Source organism: Onychomys torridus, chromosome 4 (assembly GCF_903995425.1).
Source record: "Onychomys torridus chromosome 4, mOncTor1.1, whole genome shotgun sequence".
In the NCBI taxonomy this organism is placed as follows: domain Eukaryota; kingdom Metazoa; phylum Chordata; class Mammalia; order Rodentia; family Cricetidae; genus Onychomys; species Onychomys torridus.
This window is the reverse complement of record NC_050446.1, coordinates 115,765,730-115,783,648: the sequence shown is the minus strand read 5'-3', so window position 1 is coordinate 115,783,648 and position 17,919 is coordinate 115,765,730. Positions and strand designations below refer to the sequence as shown.

The 17,919-nt window shown below is 48.4% G+C and overlaps 1 protein-coding gene across 1 annotated transcript in view; it reads left to right on the top strand.

Moving 5' to 3' along the window:
• Eya2 (EYA transcriptional coactivator and phosphatase 2) overlaps positions 1-17,919 on the top strand; it is a 172,962-nt gene that overhangs the window by 128,996 nt on the left and 26,047 nt on the right. The window lies entirely within an intron of this gene.

The window sequence follows — 17,919 nt, the reverse complement described above, 5'->3', positions numbered from 1 at the left end:
AGCAAACCCCAGGACCCTGCCTCTGCTTCCCACTCTGGGGTTCCAGGTGCACACCACTGGCTTTTTACACAGGCGTTGAGGATCTGGACTCAGGTCCTTGTGCTTATGTCGAAGCATTTTACTGTGTGAGCTGTCTCCACAGCCTGTTGTGGACTTACAGACCACAGATGAACCATCTCTTCAGGGCGATTTGTAGGGGTTGAATGTGCTACCTAAGAGGAAAACATAGTGGCCATCCGCTCAGAGGTGAGAGTCGGGGCAGCTGCTTCCAGCATGGGCGGAGAAAGAGACTCACCAGGCCTGGGAAACCCTTTTGTTTCTCCTTAGTGTGCTGGACTTGACATCACCTCATGGCTTTCCCAGCTGCTTGTGGTTTTTATGGAGGCTATAACAAGCTGGAGGTGTGATTAACAGGGTAGATTTATTGTCTGCCACAATGCTGTGCCGGATAAAAAAATGGTGTCGGGGGCGCAGAAATCTCCTGCCCATAGACACACCATTAATATGTGTGGCAGGGACAGCGGCATGCATTTCCAGGCTCTGTGAAGCTTAGGTGAGTGCCAGCAAGAGTGGTGCAGACGTTAGTGGGCTCGGCAGCCACAGCAAGCACATGCCCTCCCCTAGGGCCAAAACTAGCGGGTACACTCTCCCCAGGGCTATTGTGTGAGTGTTCATCCACTCAGTGCAGTCCCTCCCTCTCTCTCTCCGTCTCTCTCTCTCTCTCTGTCTCTGTCTCTGTCTCTCTCTTTCTCTCTCTGTCTCTCTCTCTGTTTCTCTCTCTGTCTCTCTCTCTCTGTTTCTCTCTCTCTCTCTCTCTCTCTCTCTCTCTCTCTCTCTCTCTCTCACACACACACACACACACACACACACACACATACACACACTGATGTACATTGGGTGAGATCCTGTGAACCCAGAAGAAGCCATCCTTCTTATATGTATCCCCTGGGTGTCTTAAGCTACACCGAGAGACCCCTCAAGGAAAGGACCTACCTAGCACTCCATTCTGGGTCCCATGGCCTTGGCCCATGTCACTCCTCAATGCCAGCCCCCAGTCCCCAGCATCACTCCCTCAGCCAAGTCACCACCTTCAGCTGAACCTCTGCTTTCCCACCCACTCATCTCAGCCTCCCAAGCAGCTGTGACAGCAGATGTGTGCCACTGTGCCCAGCTTCAGTTCTTATAGTTGATGTCACCTTCTTCACGGACCCTGTCCTAACCATGTCCATCTATGCATCTCTCCCTAGAAAAGCATGTTGTACTTCTACCATAATTCTGCACTTCATGCATGCCTCCTTTGTGGACACAGGCCTCTGAGGACAAGGGACCACAGTGTTTCTCCCCTTCCTAACCCAGCATGGTTCAGGGGACAGGCTTGCACAGTGAGCATTTGTTGGATGAGTGAGTCAGGGTGATGTCCTAGGACGCCTGACCTCTGGAGAACCAGGATTCCCATTTCTGTCTTGTTCGTTGTCTCATATGCGGTCATAGAATATAGCCTCCCACTTAGCAAACAAGTAACTGTTTGCAGGAAGAAGGGAGAAAAGAAAGGAGGGAGGGGAGGAGGGAGGGGAGGAGGGAGGGGAGGAGAGAGGAGAGAAGGAAGATAGTGTCAAAACAGACATTCCTGACTGGTGGCCACTAGCCAAATTCAGCCTGCAGATATTTTTGTTTGGCCTCTAGAGTACTTAAAAAAAAAAAAGTGAATTTATCGCCAACATTTAAAAATCAGGCAATTGCACAGACCAGAACAGTCCAGATTTCCAGCCCTTCTTAAAAAATGAGGGAATCTGGCAAGCCAGCACTCCCCTGTGACAGCAATCAGCAGAAACCCAGCAGCGCTGCCCTTAGGGACAGCATTCTCCAGGCCCATGGCCCTGCCTGCCCTGCCTGCCCTGCCTGCCTGCCCCGCTTCTCCCAGCAATGGCGCTCTCTGGTTTTCAATGCCCTAGAACTACCAGGCTGAGGTCAGAGTTGGAAGGACCCCAAAACCACCATATGCAATGTCTCCATCATTTGAAGGAGAAACTGAAACTCAGAGGAAGTAAGATCACCCAAGAGAGAAGTCGGACCCAGGCTCAGCCTCATCTGCCTTCTTGTGTAATCTCTGAATGTCCTCATTCCTCTTCTAGAACCTTCCATTCCCTCCCCCAGCTCCCTACAAGGTAAAAAATGAGGATTTTTATTTGCTAATTCTGGTGGACCTGAGTTTAAGAGCCTTGAAATAGCAAGCTAACTGCTAATTTCTCATGCACAAGCACACACACACACACACACACACACACCTCACAGTCCAGGCAAACAGCTCAAGCTGGACCAGCCCCAGGGATGGAAGCTCCTCCAGGCTTGCTCTCTGCCATCCCAGGAACATTGCTGTCATTGTCAAGATTATTCACAGCTCACCTCATGTCTTCATTCCGGCCAAGAAGAGGAAACATGAAGAGGGAAGCCATTCTTCATTATTTTTTCTTTTCTTTTTCTTTATTGTTATTATCATTGTTAATTTTGATGTGAACAAATGTTTTCCTTGAATGTGTATCTGTGCACCAATTACATACCTGGTGCCCATGGAGGCCAGAAGAGGGTATTGGGTTGGGTATCATGGAGTTAGATATAGTTGTGAACTACTGTGTGTGGGCTGGGAATTGAACTCAGGCCCTCTGCAGGAGCAGCCAGTGCTCTTAACTGCTAAGTCATCTCTCTAGCCTCTTTTCTTTTGTCCCTCTCTTCTAAGAGCTAGACCTAGAAAATATGCATATCACTTCTGTTCACATTCCATTGGCTGAAACTTTGTCACATGACCAAACCTAGCTGCAAGGGAGTCAGGGCAAAATGACCTTCTCTGAGGCAGTCACATGCCCTGTTAAGATGAAGGAGTTCTGTTGCTCTGAGGAGGAGAAAGGAAGAAGAGATAGTGGAAGACAACTGGAAGTTTCTAACTCAAAGTACTGCCCAGTATACAATTATTTCTGTTTATGGAACAACTGGATTTGTGAGTCTGAGCTCTAGAGAGAAGTCTAAGCTACAACTCTGAGTCAGGAAGTCCGAGAAGTGGGAACAGCCAACATGAGCATAGCCTTGAGCCCATTTTGCAGACAGAGTAACCAAGACCCAGGAGGCAATGTAGTTGGTATATTTATAACAACTAGAAGTCAAAGCCTCCAGTTATGGCCTGCTATTCTTTCTCTGCACTTCCCCAGCTGTAGTCATGGTGCCTATTCCTACCAGCTGAGAGCAAGCAGAACTCTAGGTTTGAAGCACACATAAGTAACCAGGGAACTGATTGAATCACAATACCTGAACCACCCAGCGATTGCTGAGATTCAGGTCTCACTTGGATCCAGGAGCAGCATCCTCAGGCTCACCCTCAGCCAACTTCTCCACAGGGCAATTGATTCCCTCTTGGCAATCCCACCTGAGAAAAGAGTTTCTGCTTCCCGAATCCCAGCACAACTCCTGTCCCACACTGGCTCCCATGCCCATCTGCACTTCCACTTGCTCAGGCCAGACCCAGAGCCCATTCCTGGTATGGAAGAAGTGGAGAACAAACCATCCTATAATCCAACCAAACGGACTGAGAGGAAGAGGGCTGGGGCCCCCAAAGGAACCTGAAGTACCCTTTCTGGAGTGGTAGAAGCCCTCAGCTACATGTGAGTCTAGCTCTGGAGGCCAGAACCCTCTGGGCATCCATGCCAAGGACCCACGCCTCACTGTTCCCTCAATGGTCACTCTGTTGAGCATTGCACAGAAGCAGGGACTCATGTCTGTCACAGCCCCAGCCAGAGGAGGGTTCCCTGTTTACTTAGGGAATAGAGACCAGAGCTTAATGATGAAGGAATGATTCAAAACAGGGTGTTTGCATTTTAAAACAGAAACTGGGCCAGCTTCCTGATCCCAATCAGGGTGGGTGCTGAATGCAGCTGTCACCCCTCACTTCCATGCCAATCTCTCTTCCCCAGGCTCACCTCCCCTGCCCCCATCCCCAGCCCTGCAGTAGCTACCTACCTCCTGCATCTTGTGGACAATCAGATGTGCCCCAGCTGTGACTGGTGCCTCCTAAGCTTCTTGCTTTTCCCTGCTTTTCCTACTGGAATTGGGAGGACACAGGTTAAAGGTGTAGGAGCCTTTGTCTGGAACCGGGATGAGATTTGAGGAGAGACGTGCTAACCATCTTTCCTCCCACACTCCCTCCATGCCGCACCTTCCAGAAGCTCCATACAGTGGCTCCAGCTTGCGCTGTAGTTGATGATGGCTGTGTTGCAATTCAGTGTGCTCAGCATAAACAACCATCTCGGCATGGATGGCTCAGTGAGTTAGTTTATCCCTAGAGTTGAAAGATCAGAGCCACGGTCTCATTTTTAAAGTTTTGTTACATTTATTTAGCATGTGTGTGCCATGGCGTTCATGTGGAGGTCAGAGGACAGCTTGTAGGAAGGAGTCAGATCTCTCCCTCCACTGCGTGGATCCTGGGGATCAATCTCAGGTGTGTAGGATGACATCCATTCATATACAGGTTCATTTGGACCTGCTCGTTCTACTCCACTGTTCTGTGTGTCTGTCTCCATTCAGTACCACACTGTTCTGTTTACATCACCTCTACAGTCAGTTTTGAAATGGGAAGTTGAACCTCCATCTTGACCTCTTTAACCGGCACATCGGGTGCATTGTCTGTGGTTTCCACAGGACCTTTGCTCATGTTGTCTTGTCTACCAGGAATTTTATTTCCCAGTTCTCCTCAAGGTTCTTCCTTTATTCAGGAACCTGCCCAAATGTCCTCTCATCAAGCAAGCCTTGCTGCCTCCTGTCATTGTTAGTGTTTATTAATAATTTTCTGCCTACTCCCACCCAACAACCAGGGCACATAAATGTAAACTCTATGATAGCAGTCCCACGACAGTGTTATATTATTGGAGATCACAGGCCCTGCCAAGTGTTTCCAGGTTCTTGGTGCCTTAGTCAAAGACCTGAAAAAGGCACAGATTACATGTGGCAGGGGGACTTTTCAGGAAAATCAGTGGGGGCAGATCAGATCAGCAGACAACTTGAACCAGAGTACTCAAGGGCCTGGGTATTGTCATACCTTCCGTTTTGGGGTCTAGGAGGAGGAGCTGGTTGCTAAGGGGTATAGAGCTGCTTTGATTGACAGACTTGGATTATGTAAGCCTTTGCTCACTGCCCATGCCCCTTCCCATCATGCATCTGATTTTAACCATGCTATTCACCCAGGTCTGTATAGACATAAGACAGTAAATAGGTGTTTGCCCTAAAAGTTCACTTGGAGAATATGGTGTGCTTTTTTGCTCACACACCCAGAGCTCATTCAGGCCAGAACAGGCTCCTGCCTCCCATTTTTAGACATGTTCTGGAATACATGTCCAGGGGAATACACTAAAAGGGGGTTACTAGACCCACAAGATGGCTCAGCAGGTAAAAGTGCTTGATGACCTGAGTTCAATCCCTAGAAACCACAGTGGAGAGAACCAACTCCCAAAAGTTAACCTCTGACCTGCATAGAGACAATGTGGTATGTGTGGCATATACTCACAGGCGCAATAAGAATAAATACAATAAATTGTTTAAGAAGGAGAGTTACCAAGTGGCTCCTAAGGAAAGGCTAGCTAATTCCATTGTTTGGAGATGAGTGTGCACACAGCCCAAGCCAAATGGAGTCCCAGCCCACTTAGCTATTCCCTACGCTTGCCAGCCTCAGTTAGGTACCTCAGGCATAAAACCAAACTGTGTACCAAAACTTGAGATGTGAATATCAGTCAGATTTTAATACAGCTTTTTAAAACTCAAATCAATACCAAAACTCAATAATGCAAGAAAATCAACATTTGAATAAAGGTAAGTCGTTGTAGTCCAGGTCACAATCACCATTGTTGTGCAGAGAAAACAGCTTCCATTTAATCCTGATTCCTTGGCCCCAGTGACCTTTAAGTCTCTACAGGGCAAATTTACCAGCAAGACAACAGCAGGAACAGGCTTTATAGAGTCCTGGTGGGTTGTGTGTGTGTGTGTGTGTGTGTGTGTGTGTGTGTGTGTGTGTGTGAATGCTGAGAATTGGAACTCAGGTCCTCATGGGTGTGGTAAGCCCTCTTTACCCGCCATGCCTCTTGCTCTATAGACCAGGATGGCCTCGAACTCACAGAGATCCGCCTGCCTCTGCCTCCCGAGTGCTGGGATTAAAGGTGTGTGCCACCACCGCCCTAGTTGTGCTTTTATTGTGCCGATTTTGTTAACTTTTCTGAGAATTTTGGTGTGTGTGGTGCGGGAGTCAGTTTCCTTCTGCCTTGGGCCAGACAGGAGCACTGTCGCAGCTGCAGCCTGGGACTAAAACAGAGCCTGGCAGGCAGAGGGAGTCAGAAGTGTCTGCTGAGACCATGAGTGTTGACAAGGAGACATTTAAAGTGTGGAGCAGAAAGAGTCCTCATCCCTCGCTGCGCTAAATGGAGTCAAGCCTATGTTCTGTGTCTTCTTCCCCAGCCTTCCCCAGACTGGATCAGACATCCAGAGTTTGAGCAGCAAGGACCCGGGTGAGGGCTTGATGCAGTCCTCGGCCACTCAGGGTGGCACTGGGGTGTGTCCCATTCTTGTCCCTGGAGCTTTTCATGGTGAGGCTAGCCATGGTCATGGCCACCTCACCCCACCCAGACTGTCCCTCTGGTGGCCTTAGCTCCTACATGGGCTAACGGGGAGAGGGCCTCATGGCGACTTCAGTGCTCATGGAGTGGGGAGGCCAGGAATCCTCAGAACTCCCTCCTCCTCAGTGGGTTTGAGCTTTGGGGCACCAGGCCAAAAAGCAGCAACTTCCAACCCACCCCTTTATGTGGAGGATACAGGAAGGAGAGGCCAGAGGGGGCTCACAAGGTCACTCGCTTTCTGCCTTGTTGTTGTGAGAGGGAACGGCAGAGCCTGTGGGTCAAACACGGAGGCAGCTGACATTGTTGCAGTGTACCTAAGACTCGGCCCGATGATGCCCATAGTGTGCCACACGGAGTGTGCCGCACAGGAGCCCAGCCAGCGTCCGCAGCTCAGCTCTGCAAGTGCCCAGCCCCTCCTGGGCCAGAGCCATGTCCCAAGCCCTGGAGATACAGCAGGGAGCCAAGGCCAGGAGAAACTTACATCTTTGAGATGAGAAAGAAGACAGAAATGAGATAAATCCGAAATACAGAGAAAAGCCATGGTAGTACACATCTGCGGTCCCAGCATTAGGAGTCTGAGGCAGGAGGATCACCCATTTGAAGCCAGCCTGCGCTACACAGACAGAGCCCTCATCAGAAAGAAGGAGAGGGAACAGAGAAAGAAAGCATAAAGAGGCAATGGGGAGCAGGAAGTACCGCAGGAACAGGCCTCAAATTCAAGAAAGGGCCTTACAGAGAAGCCACATTTGAATATAAACCTAAAAGGAAGTTGGAGAAATGGATGCCTGGTAGAAAAACAGGGGATTAGCATCTGCCAAGGTCCTGTGGCAAGAAGTCTCCCTGGTGAGCGTAAAAACCAGCAGAGAGGCCAGTGAGTTGGGGGCAGTGGCAATGGGACTGTGAAACAGGAGCCCTGGAGTTCGGGACAGAGGAAAAGTCAGGCCACATTCTCTTCCTGAAGCCCTGGCTGCTCCCCAGGGAGGCATCGTTGGAATTGGGGAGAGCCTCCAGAAGTGGGTGCTGTGGTCCAGTTGAAAGACACTGTTCACCAGCCAGGGGTAATGGATGGTGCACGCCTTTAATTTCAGCACTAGGGAGGCAGAGGCAGGAGGATCTCTGAGTTGAGGCCAGCCTGGTCTGCATAGCCAGTTCCAGGACAACCAGGGCTACACAGAGAAATCCTGTCTCAAAAAAACAAAAAATGACACTGTTCAGAGGGGTTGGGGATTTAGCTCAGTGGTAGAGCGCTCGCCTAGCAAGTGCAAGGCCCTGGGTTCAGTCCTCAGCTCCGGGGGGAAAAAATGACAATGTTCATTTTAGGAGGAAGAGCGGGGAAGGAGAGTAGCACACTGGAGCTGACCACAGATTAAGATGTGAAGCAGAGACACTGTCAATACAAAGTGCGCTCTGTGAGCAAGGGGTATTAACTTCAATCCCCAAAACCCACAGTGACACACCTGTAATCCCAGTACTGGGAAGGTAGAGACATGCCTACACACACACACACACACACACACACACACACACACACATACACACACACACACACATACACACACATACACACATACACACACACATACACACACATAAACATCCATACACACACACATACACATATACACACACACACATACACACACACACATACACACACACACATACACACACACAAACATCCATACACCACATATATACACATATGAACATACACACATATACCACACACACATATATCATATACACATAGAAACTTAGTACATACACCACACACCTCACACATACATACACACATACAAACACATACACATACACCGCGTAAACACACATACACATACAAATTTACGCACACACACACACATACACGAGAAATTTTAAAAAATAGAAATGATCGGGTTGGAGAGATGGCTCAGAAGTTAAGAGCACTGGCTGCTCTTCCAGAGGACCTGAGTTCAATTCCCAGCACCCACATGGTGGCTCACAACCATCTATAATGAGATCTGGGTCTCTCTTCTGGCCTGCAGGGATACGTGCAGACAGAATACTGTATACTTAATAAATAGATAGATAGATGGATGAATGGATGGATGGATGGATAGATGGATGAACGAATGAATGAAAGAAATTATCGTGTTCCTATTCTGACCTTGCTAAGGTTTGGGTGAGAAGGGCCCAGCAGACAGTTCGTCCCCAGGCCCTTGGGTTGACTCCCCACCCCACTCACCTCAGGACACAGCTCTCTCTACACAGCTGCCTCTCAGGCAACTAGACCTTTCCATTCTCTGACAAACACCAGCCAAAGTGCTTAAGGACCGCTGTTTATTTTATTTCGTTAATGAGAAAACCTTCACGTTCCTCCGGAGTTCAGCTGTGTTTATTTACACTGTGCTGGGCTCTGGGCCGGCGACAGCCTGAGGTCTGACAGGCTGTGGAGCCCCAGCCCCAGCAAAACACAGTCCTTAGAACTCTATAAAGTAGACTCTCAAAATAAATACTGCCTAATTCGCTCGGCAGAGGTGGATTAAGTCAAGATGAATACAATTTAGAAAGGATTTGCTGAGGAAGTGGGAGATTTTGTTCCCCCGCTGGGGTTGAGCTCACATCAGAATCCTCTCTCCACCTTCAGACTCGGGCAGTTAAGCTATTTGGTTCTTGTGACCAATGAAGAAACAAGTTGGATGGGCACTTCCGACCCACGGTTATTTTGTTTATCGGATAAGAGGGCTGGGGGTAGCTTCCCTGGTCACTTCTCCCATCCTGTAAGGCACAAAACACAGGCGTCTGCTGTTTTGCTGGGGGTGGACCAGGAGGGAGCCAGAGAAGCTTTGAAAGCTGTCATGCAGGTGAATGACAGTCACAGGGCCTCTGGCAGGGGGCGGTACCCTTTATCATCCTAATCCCTTATAACCCCCAAGCAGGAGCCTAAATGCTGAGGGCCTGTGCTCATGTGTCTTCTTGGCATTAAAGGATCCCATTCAACAGAAAAGAGAGGTTTGGGTGACAACTAGGGGTTATCTGGAAAGCGTTCATTACTGTCTCTCTTTGAAGCCACGGCTTGTCTCCTTGTGGAATCCCCCAGCTTGGGTCGAGGGGATTGGGGCTAGTTAAGGACTTAGTAAGGGCTGCCCACTCCCTTCACCAGCCCTGTCCCCACTGCCCACCTGCTGGAGGGGACCCCAGAGGAGGAAGAAGGCTTCATTCTGCTCTGAAAGACTAAGAGAACTCACTTGGGTTGGGGCGAGAGGTTCTTTTGTTCTCTAAATACAGGGGCTGGGCTCTCAATGGTCATGGTGAGAAAGTCTCAGGTGCCCTGGAAACCAAAACAATGGCAGGGGTTTTCCTTTTCAAGTCGAGAGGGTGCCCCCTACACCCCCACCCCCGCCAGCACCCACCTGTGCGTCATGCCATTTAGTCTCCAACAATAGGCTGTTTGAGCGTGTCAAAGGTTGCTGGGATTCCTGGAGCCTCTGGAGCTGGAGTGTGGCTGGATGGTGGCAGGTGGCATCAGCACTGTTGTTGTTGGGGCTGACAGATGCTGCAATGGATGACGCCCCTCCCCAGCTTCCCATACTCCCTCTGAGTTTGTGGGTCTGGGAGACCCTTTAATGGTAGGAGACAGAGTTCAGGGGGAAGTCCCACTAGAACCTAAAGGATCCCTCTGGGGACATAAGCGGGTCCCCAAACCCGGGTGCTGAAATATCATTCGGTCATGCAGAGGAAGAGAGCAGTATAAGAGTTGGAGTGTATGATTCCAGATGGGCGTGTCCAAGGAGCTAGGATGTGAACTGGTGGTGACCTGGGGTAAAGGATACTAGAGAACCAGTGTTTTGTGGGGATGCAGTTATTTTTCAGTGAAGAAAACTTTGGGAAGTAGATGGAGATGGTCGCTGCCCCTGAATTATATACTCAAAAATAAAAAATAAAAAAAGTTTGGGGGCTGCAGAGTTGGCTCAGTGGTTGAGAGCACTGACTGTTCTTGCAGAGGACCTGGTTCAATTCCCGGCACCTCATGGAACTCCATTTTCAGGGGATCTGACACCCTCTTCTGGCCTCCTTGGATATCAGGCAAGCATGTGGTGCATAGACCTACATGCAGGTAAAACACCGTATTCATAAAATAAATCAATTAATATTCAAACCTGTGCCAGATGCAGTGGAGCACACCTGTAATGGCCACACTTGGTGAAGGGGTGGGGCTGGGGGCAGGAGAGTCAAGAGTAAGGGTAGCCTCACTATGTGATATTCTGTCTCAAAAGAAGTTTCTTTGGGGTTTTGCGAAGGATGGAATCCAGGGTCTGTGTGTGCTCCACAAGCATTCTACAGCTGGGCTACACACACACACACACACACACACACACACACACACACACACACACACTCTGCCCCAGATTGTATGCTTTAAAATGAGAAAGGGAAAGAGGAAAAGGCCAGAGGAATGAAGGACTTAAGAAAGGAAGGAGACACAGTGGCATACACCTGTAATCCCAACACCTGGTGGGTAGAGGCAGAAAGATCAGGAGTTGGAGGGCAGGGCCAGCCAGAGACAGCAGGGGATGGTGAAGGCGCTTGCCGCCAAGCCTGATGACTTGAATTTGACCTCAGGGATCCACAAGGTAGAAAAGAGAACTGACTCCAAAGTTGTCTTCTGACCTCCGAGTGCAAGCTGTGCACATGTATTCACACATACACAATGAATAAATGTTTAAAAACAAATAGAAGTTCAAGGTCATTCTCAGGTGCACAGAGATGGTTCAAGACAGAAGATTTTGAAGAGCCTCTACATGGAGAAATAAATGCTGAGTGCTTGTGCTCATGCTCAGTGGATCCTGTGGAAGCTCAGCAGTCCACCATACCCTCTCCATCTGTATAATTGGTATATACATTCCACAAAGGAATAGTGTGAGTTATAAAGCAAAAATTCCAGATTCCTTGGTTATCATACAAAGCAAAGGCTTTTTAAGCATGCAGGGTTTCTCCAGCTCACCCAGCTCCTAACCTTGACTCCCAGGTCAGGATCTTGTGCTGTAGACCTTTTCCATTCTGTGTACCAAGTGTAGCCCACCAACATCCTTGTAAGTAAAGTTCTGTTGACACACAGCGGCTCCCAAGCACTTACACATTCTCCATGGCTGCTCTTATGCTGCAGCGGGAGAGCTGAGGAGTTGTATTCGAGACCACACAGAACATGGAGCCTAGACTACCTGATTTGTATAGAAAAAGTTCACCCTCTTGTGGTCTAAAGTGTAGGCTCTGGAACCAGATAGCATAAGTTCAAAGCCAGCCTCATTTCCTAGCTGTATCTCACAAGTTGGTCTCTCTGTGGAATACAGTTGTGATATCAACAGCACTTACCTCCTGGGGTCAAGGTTGGAATGTGCACATTAACATGTCACATGTATTTAGAAGGGTTCAGCTCTGTGGTAGGCAGCTCTTATAAAGCCCGGCCCAGGCTTGATTCTTAAACCACATGTGGTGATGAACACCTGTGATTCCAGGGCTTGGGAGGCTAACACACAGAAGATCAGGGTTCAAAGCCAGCCAGACCCGGTATCCAAAAAAAAAAAAAAAAAAAGTCGGGCGGTGGTGACGCACACCTTTAATCCCAGCACTTGGGAGGCAGAGCCAGGCAGATCTCTATGAGTCTCGAAAAACCTGCCTCAAAAAAACCAAAAAAGGAAAAAAAGAAAAAGAAAAAAACTCAGTCATAACAATCAAATAGGCTGTAACAAGTACTCAATGTGTTGGCTGTAATGGACAATAACCCTAGACAGTCACAAATCTTATGTGTGGTTGTGTTTCAGTAAAACTTTATTCATGGACAGAAAAGGAAATGAATCTTTAGAAGCAGGCTGCTGGGACCAGGAGCAGTGATTCTGCCTGTAGTCCTTAATACTAGGGAGACTGAGGCAGGAGGTATCCCTCCAGGTTGGAGGTCAGTCTGGGATACATAGCAAAATCTTGTCTCAAAAAAATAAAAAGTGCTGGGCGGTGTTAACACACACCTTTAATCCCAGCACTCAGGAGGCAGAGGCAGGCAGATCTCTGTGAGTTCGAGGCCAGCCTGGTCTGCAGAGTGAGTTCCAGGACAGCCAGAGCTTTTACACAGAGAAACCCTGTCTCAAGACAACCAAAATTAATTAATTAATATAAAGCATGTTACTGGTTGTGTCCACTGCTGTGTCTGTGGAAGGGATGCCGAAGGATTGCTACTTGTAATGAGCGAAGAGAGGAACCACTGGGCACTGGTAAGGACTCGGGTAGAGCAGCTACTGGATACCATCTGTACCTGCGTGTTCAAAGCCACTGTGTAGGCACTAGGCTCCCATGCCAGCCATGCCTCTCCATCCTGGCATCCTGCCCCCGGCTCCTGTGAGGGTGGTCGTCTCACCCAGGCCTTCAGAGTTTTCCCTCTTATAGTACAGGCAGCGCTGGGTCCAGGGCAAACAAGATGGAGGCTACTGCGTCCTCCATGTTTCTGGATTTGAATTTCTGGCCCCAGATAAGAATGGAAAATGCTGCAGGTAGACGGCATTGCATTCTTTAAACGCACACGATTAAAAAGAAGAATCCATGTGCTGTGGGGCTCCAAGACACCCCGAGAGTGGAGACAGCTGAGACGTCTTTTTTCTCTTCCTCTTGACCCTGATTCCATCGTGAGTCCTCAGTTGGCTCTTGCTATGGCCGTGACAGAACTTATCCCGAGGTCTTTGGTGAAGTTCTTGTTTGTACAGATAGACCCATTTGTTGAGCTTTTCAGAGTTTTCTCAATCTCCTGTTCTCTGGAACTGCCAAGGAAGCAAGTTGGAGGGTTGTTTTTTTTTTTTTTTTGGTTTGGGTTTGTTTTTCTTTACTGTTCAAACACTTGAATTAACCTGGGTTTTTTTTTTTTTTTTGTTTTTTTTTTTGGTTGTTTTTTTTGGGGGTTGTTTTTTTTTTTTTTTTCCACTACCATCATTTTCTTGTCTCCCTCTTTAGAAAAAAATAGTTTTTTTCTTTTCTCTTTTTCTTTCTCTAACAAGCTGATCTGTTTTCCAGGAGTTTCCAAGTAATTAAACCCAATTAAAACCATTAAATTCTTGCTTTTAACGACAACTTTATTATGAAAGGCTAACCGCAAGGAGGAGGTTTAACTGGCAGAGACTTCCACTGTGTGCTAATCCGTCCCTAACCTCTGGCTGACACTCAGAGAGATAAACCCCACAGAATAGGCGAGGTACTTTAATGAATAGCTTTAATTAGTACTTTTCTTCCTCGTGGCAGAGTAATTATTTGTTCGGCTTATAAACAGCTACTTGGCAGGAATATTTGAGGGTCAGGTTGGTTTGGAAGGTGTGATAGCATCAATCGGTTTTGTGTGTGCAGGTGGGATTTTTTTTTTTAAGTAAGAGAGGGGTCTTCATGCAGAAGTATATCATCCTGAAGTAGGGGGTGTCAGGGTAATTGACACAGAAGAAGAAGTGAGGTGACCGCAGGCGGCAGGCTGTGAGCCAGCTTCAGAGTTGACACAACACCCACCCCGTGGAGGGAACGTGGGCAAGCCCAGACAGCACCACCCAGGGACACAAGCCTGGCTCCAGGGCAGTCTGGATCCTGACAGGAGAGGAAAGGGCCTGGGTGGCACAATGCCAAGCCAGCACCCTCCCTCTGCCCCAAACCCTTTGCCCAGGTGGCATCTGAAGAAGGAGGGACCAAGTTGACACTATAGGTGTGGTCAGAGAGGCCCGGGATGACAGCCAGGCCAACCCCTAAGGCAGAGTGCTTCCTGTGACCACACTGCTGTTGACGACCCACCTCTGGGAAGCAGGTGCTTTGGCCGCTCAAGTCAGGAGGAGGGGCATGAAGTTAAGTGAGCTGCCCCAAGTCACCTCTGGAAAGTACAGGCAGAGTGCCAGTGTGCACCCGGGGTCCTCAGTGTGTGTCTTTCTGACTGCTGTGTCTCACTTCCTCCTTGAGACACAAAAGAGGCACCTTCTGCCTTGGTTGTTGAGAAGATTTCCATATTGGGGGTGGGGGGAGACAGGGTCTCACATAGCCCAGGCTGGCTTGGAACTCACTAGATAATCAAAGATGACCTTGAACTGAACCTCCACCTCCCAAGTGCTGGGATTACAGGCACACACCACACTCTAGGTTTATTTGGTGCTGGGGATCAACCTCCAGGCTTTGGGCAAGTTAAGTGAGCACTCTACTAGCTGAGCCCCAGCCCCAGCCCTGGGTTTGTTCATGTTTTTTTTGTGTTTTGTTTTCATTTTTGTTTTTTAATGTAATTCAGTTTGTCTGAGTTAGAAAGCTAGTTTCAGTTCAGTGGTTTCCACTCAGTAATTCCAAAGTTGGTTTGCTGAAATGCTGTGAACTGAGAACGGCACTTGTTCTCATCTGCAGGCCTTCAGAGGGGGGCTCCTGGGGCCTGTGGGGCCAAGTCTGGAGATGTCTGTGGCTGTCATCCCTGGGGGGAGGCGGGGAGTTGCTAGTGGCATTAGGGGCAGAGATTAGAGGCGCAGATACCCAGGAAGACCCCCTCCTCGGGAAATACTATTAACACTGAGCTGGGGGCTGGAGAAATGACTCCGTGAGGAATGTACATACCATGCAAGCGTCAGGGCCTGAGCTTGGATCCTTGGCACCCACGTAAAGCCAGGCATGGCAGGACACATCTGTAACCCTGTTCCCGGAGGGTAAAGGGGAGTGTAGGCAGTAGAGACAGGTGGATCCCCAAGGCTCACTCACTGTCCAGCTCCAGGTTCAGTGAGAGACCCTGTTTCAAAAATATGATGGAAAATGATAGAGGAAGGTGCCCTGAGTCAACTTCTGCCCTCCACACCTGCACACCTGAATGCACACATGCACATGTCATACAACACACATACATAAACACATACAATACACTGCACATGCATCTATCACACATAGACACTCACAAACATACATATAGACACACCATACATACCACACATACACCCACCCACACATGACGTATGCATATCTCACACATGCACACACCTAGTCTGGCTGCATTTCTAGAACACTCAGACTATGTACTCTCTCTAGGCACCTTGCCACAAAAACGACCGTAGTGTTGATGTACGCACTTGTGGCCTGGGAAAGGCTCAGTGGTAGAGCACTTGCCTGGTGCACACGGAGGTCTTGTATCCAGAAGCACAAGAAGAAAAATTAACCAGCCCATTGAAGTTGTTAACCATCCATCAGCAATCTTTCAGAAACACATCTAAAGAGCCAAATGCCAGAGGATGAGTTCTCTCTCTCTCTCTCTCTCTCTCTCTCTCTCTCTCTCTCTCTCTGTCTCTCTCTCTGTGTGTGTGTGTGTGTGTGTGTGTGTGTGTGTGTGTGTGTGTGTGTGTGTGTTGGGGATTGGGGGGTCTGCGTGTGAGGTCAGAGAACAGCCCTGTAGAGTTGGTTCTCTCCTAGCCTTGCTTGGGTCCCAAGAATCAAATTCAGGTTGTCAGGCTAACACAGCAAATGCCTTCACCCTCGAAGCCATTCTGAAAAAGTAGACAACAGCCGTCTTAAAATAGGCATCTATCCAAAGAAACATGACCGTGGCCTTCACTGCAGTAAAAGTAAAGTATTCTGTTTAATGTCACTGTCTCTGCAAAGACACATTCGGGGAGTGACGTGGTTGCAATTTTAGTTTTCTTTTTTATTTGGGTGGTCCTGGGTTCAAATCCCAGCTCTTGCCACTCATTATCAGTGTAGCCTTCGAATCTTGATTTGTCTAAAGGACATAAGCTGTGGACACAGGGCCAGCCATACACGGTCACGTCTGAGAAGAGCTTGCTGGAGCGACGGCTGGTCCAGGTGTGAGAACTCAGACCCCTGCTCTGGTGAAGTTGCTTCCTACGGGTGTGTGGGACTGGTGAGACTCTACATCACAGGTACCTAAAATGCTTAGGGTCATTTCCAATCATGAGAAATGCTATTAAAAATTAAAAGGAGGGCCTGGAGAGATGGCTCAGTGGTTAGAAGCACTGGCTGCCCTACAGAGGACCCAGGTTCAATTTCCAGCACCCACGTGGTGGCTCACAACCATCTGTAAGTCCAGTTCCAGAGGATCCTATGCCCCTTTCGGGTCTCCATGGGCAACAGGCATGCACATGGTGCACAGACATGCATCAGACAAAACATATATACCTATGTATATATACTATACAATTTTAAATTTAAAAAATCTATAAAAATGGTTGTGGCTTAGTTAGTGGAGTGCTTGTCTACCGTACTCTTGTATAATATTAGAGGGACCAGCCCAGGGGCTCAGGAGAGACAACTACTAACGGCTGGGACTATTTTTGGGAAATAGAATCTCAGCAAACCGAGCTCTTAATCCAGTCACTTATTCTTCCAAATCTTCTTCTCCTTCTTCCTGTGTCCTAGGAGTTCCAGTATATATACACTTACAAGCAGTAATCCCTTGGCAGTGCAAAGCCTGGCCTCCAGGGTCAAACAGAGGGGTGATAAGAATCACAAAGAGGGGCAGTAACTGTTAATTATCATTCGCAACCCAAAAGGGAAGTGACTAATGGGGAAATGAATTAACTAAAGGCTAAATTTGGGTAATATCCAAGAAGAGGGATCTTATGTGCCCCATTATAGTCATAAACACGATTGGTAGAAAATGTTAAGAATCTATCAGTTGCTAGGTCAATGGGAGAAAATAAAACTGCCTTCTTTTTCCTGTGGTTCCTATCTGTCCAAGCTATCTGCTGTTTTTCTGCAGGGTGGGGAAAGGTGTGTTTGGTCGCTAGGCAACCTGTGTACAGCTAGATGCCTCTGGTGGTAGTTAAAGGGAGATCTGGAACTAGAGGTAAGATTTGGGAAAGGAGGAAGTTAAGCTTAATTGGCACATCCGCCAGGCCTTTTCAAACAGGTAGTCTGGATGCTTAAGTCTGTTCTTAGAGAGTTCAGAGGTATCTCTGATAAGGTACTTTCCTCTGTCTGGGGATGGTCCTGGCCAGATGCTGCCAATGATGATAATTACAGGGAGGCTTGAACTGGGGTTCTGGCTGTGCATACTGTCAGCTCAGAAGGTTATCCAAATATTCCTAGAAGTGGTTAGGTGAGGAGTTAGAGGTCTATAAAGTTAGTAAGGCTATAAGAAAGGAGGGTCCGAGCTTAGCAGGTAAGGGTGCTTGTTGCCAAGCTCAATGACCTGAGTTCAGTCCCTGGGACCTACATAATGAAAGGAGAGAGCTGATGCCCAGAAGCTCTCCTCTGACCTCCATGTGTACACATGTGCAACCATGCACACACATACACAAAT